Source organism: Cynoglossus semilaevis, chromosome 1 (assembly GCF_000523025.1).
Source record: "Cynoglossus semilaevis isolate Cse_v1.0 chromosome 1, Cse_v1.0, whole genome shotgun sequence".
Lineage (NCBI taxonomy): Eukaryota > Metazoa > Chordata > Actinopteri > Pleuronectiformes > Cynoglossidae > Cynoglossus > Cynoglossus semilaevis.
In genome coordinates this window covers 12,681,909-12,685,041 of record NC_024307.1, presented here as the reverse complement: position 1 = coordinate 12,685,041, position 3,133 = coordinate 12,681,909, and positions in this window count along the sequence as shown.

The following is a 3,133-nucleotide window of genomic DNA, read 5'->3' as shown; positions in this document are numbered from 1 at the left end:
TTGGGACTTGACTTGACACTTTTTAGTCTTGACTTGAGACTTGACTCGGACTTGAGTGCGAAGACTTGAGACTTACTTATGACTTGCAAAGCAATGACTTGGTCCCACCTCTGGTTATTTGTCTAACCTGTATATGATGGACTGGAGAACTGTCTAAAGTCCTGGTGACTGCCAGGTTTTAGGACCAGAGTTTTGAAACACTTTATGTCTTATTTGAGAAACAGAAACCTGCTAACTGCCTTTGATCCTTTGATATGACCATTTTAAATCAAAACTACAAAAAAGAAAACTCTCACTCAGTGGCAACCTATACCATGGCCCCACAACAATAGTATTTTTTAATTTTTTTTTTTTTTCAGAAGACACACTGCTGTTCACCAGTTCAACCATCTGATGTAACTCACTGTGTGTGTGTAACATCTGCGTGTGTGTGAAGACTTCACAGTGACTGACTGTAAAAGCCTGCAGCCCACATGCAGTGGGAACTGACACAGTGACACAGTTATCAGAGCGGAATAACACGGACTGGGATCATGTGAGGGGAACTGTCACACACGTGTGTGTGTGTGTGTGTGTGTGTAAATGTCTCCATACATTATATATATACGGTCTGTATATATTTGCAGTTTGTTGTGTGTGATGACGGAGAAAGCATCGTGGACTTCATGTTTCTCAATGAGAATAAAAGACTGCTGGGTGTTACACTGGAATTAAATGAGTGAATAGAACAAAAATCATTACATTTGGACCTGTTTCTACAAAAACCAAAATAAGATTTAAAAAAGTAACCAAAACAACAGACATCCAGCAAAGTCATCTAAAAATTCTAAAAACAAACTTTGACCTAAAATGCAGCAAACACTAGCTATTATGTTAGCATCAAAAGAGCTAACATGTGTAAATGACAAACAAAACAGTAAAAATAGCTAAAGGTTAGCGGTGGGAAAACCTGACATGTATAAAAATGACCTAAAAAATATCAATGAAGTTAACTAAAATAACTATGAAACAGCCAAAAGCTTACATGAGGCTAACATCGAAACACCAAATGTGCAGCCAAAACAGAAAAGCTAAAGGTTAGCTCACAAAAATCAATAAGATTGTACAATATTTAGGTGGTCTAACCTTTGACCTTGTTATTATCGTGGCTGTTGATGAGTGTAAAGACATCTTCACTGCATCCAGGTATAATTATTGTTATTGTACAATCAATAAGATTGTACAATATTTAGATGGTCTAACCTTTGACCTTGTCATTATCGTGGGTGTTGATGAGTGTAAAGACATCTTCACTAAAAAGCTAAAGGTTAGCTCAATCTAACTTATTATATTATATTATATTATATTTCATTATCGTGGGTGTTGATGAGTGTAAAGACATCTTCACTGCATCCAGGTGAAGTAGAAGCAGAGCGACGTACTGTATATATTTGCAGTCAACTCTCTGTGTTGTTATAAACAAGTCATTTTCTAACAGTGGTTTTCTACTGACCCTATAAAACCTTCAGACTCCCAGTTGGCCTGTAAGACTGTAAACCACCAGCCTGGTCAGACTTTATCACCTCACAGTCCGTGAGTAAGAGAGGAAAAAAGAAACCCACCCTTCATCAACCCTGAGGAAACATAATGAGTAAAACACAGAAACCAAACCCCAACAGGTTCTGCTAGTACTGTTATTTTCTCCTTTTAGGACACGTTGGTCTGCCGCGAAGAGAAAAACAAAACGGTCGACTCAATTCACCTGCTCTTTGCTAGCGCAAAATATCATTACAAGTGCAATGCAACATGGAAAAAAAAAAATGAAAGTCACCACATTGTGTGTTTACCTCAGTCTACTTCTAAAGATTGTACTGCACACGCTGCCACACACCTCAGATGTTTCCTGAACAATTAGGCTAGCAAAAGCTAAAAGTTAGCAACTAAAACCAAATTTAGCTCAGATAAGAAAATGTGCGCACAACAATACTTAAATTGTTGGCAAAAATGCTAAAACGGAAGCCTTTAATTCCAAGTTGAATTAAAAAAAAAGACTTATAAAATATTAAAAATTGTTGCGATAATCTATGTTTGCAAAAGGTCAATAGAACTAACAGTTAGCAAAAATCAACCAGTCGCTGCCTTATATTAGCAAATTAAATTAAAGAAACAAAAGTATGACAAAAATGTCCTTTAATAAATGAGCTACAATGAACTAAACTGTTCAATTAGTACAAATAATGTAAAACGATAGAGGTTAGCCACCAAATGGCTAAAAGCAGGAAGCAGATATAGCACCAGTCAATGGACTCTGACAGTGAGAGACGATCTCTCCCATTATTTAAGTCAATCGAACTCCACATTGATCAGAGGAGGAGGAAAATGATCCCAACGGAAAAATCATTAGAAAAGTTGCTCCAACTTCCGTTTTTTTCCACATTTAGCTCAGATTCTCCCCGAGCTTTGGGTTAAAACGGTGACAGTGTTCTGCATCATTCCTGAGGTAAATGTCACACACACACACACACACACACACACACACACCTGACGGACACACACTCGCAGTCTCTCACACACGTGGAAATGAAACGTGGAAACACAACAGTAGACACAGAAATATTCATGGCTGCGTGGTTATAAAAATAGACACCTGTGTGCAGTCAAGCCACTCCACACACACACACACACACACACACACACACACACAGGCTTGTTGTAGTGTGTTTTCTGGAGCAGAAAGTGAAAGCGGGGAGACGCTGCCTTCTCCTCAGTGTGACTCATGGACAGAGACACTGTCTTCAGGCCTCAGTGCACCATCTGCACCCCCGCTGTCTCCACACGGCCTCATCACACACTTCACTGCTCCACAACGCTGGACACACACACACACACACACACACGGTCTCTCTGTGTGACTGCGGCTCTTGTGTTACTACAGAAACAAACATCGTGGTGTTCGTACGTTTGCGACGGGATCCAGATTTAATAATGTGAAAACTCCCGAGGGCGACGGCTCCTCCTGCGACTCTTTTGACTTCAACTAATTTATTTAGTGCGTAACAAATGCTTCAGTTAATGGATTTTCTAATTAATTTTTTTTTTAAATTTGATATTATCAAAAAAGTTAGCACACAGCATAAGGGATTAGACTGCTAAA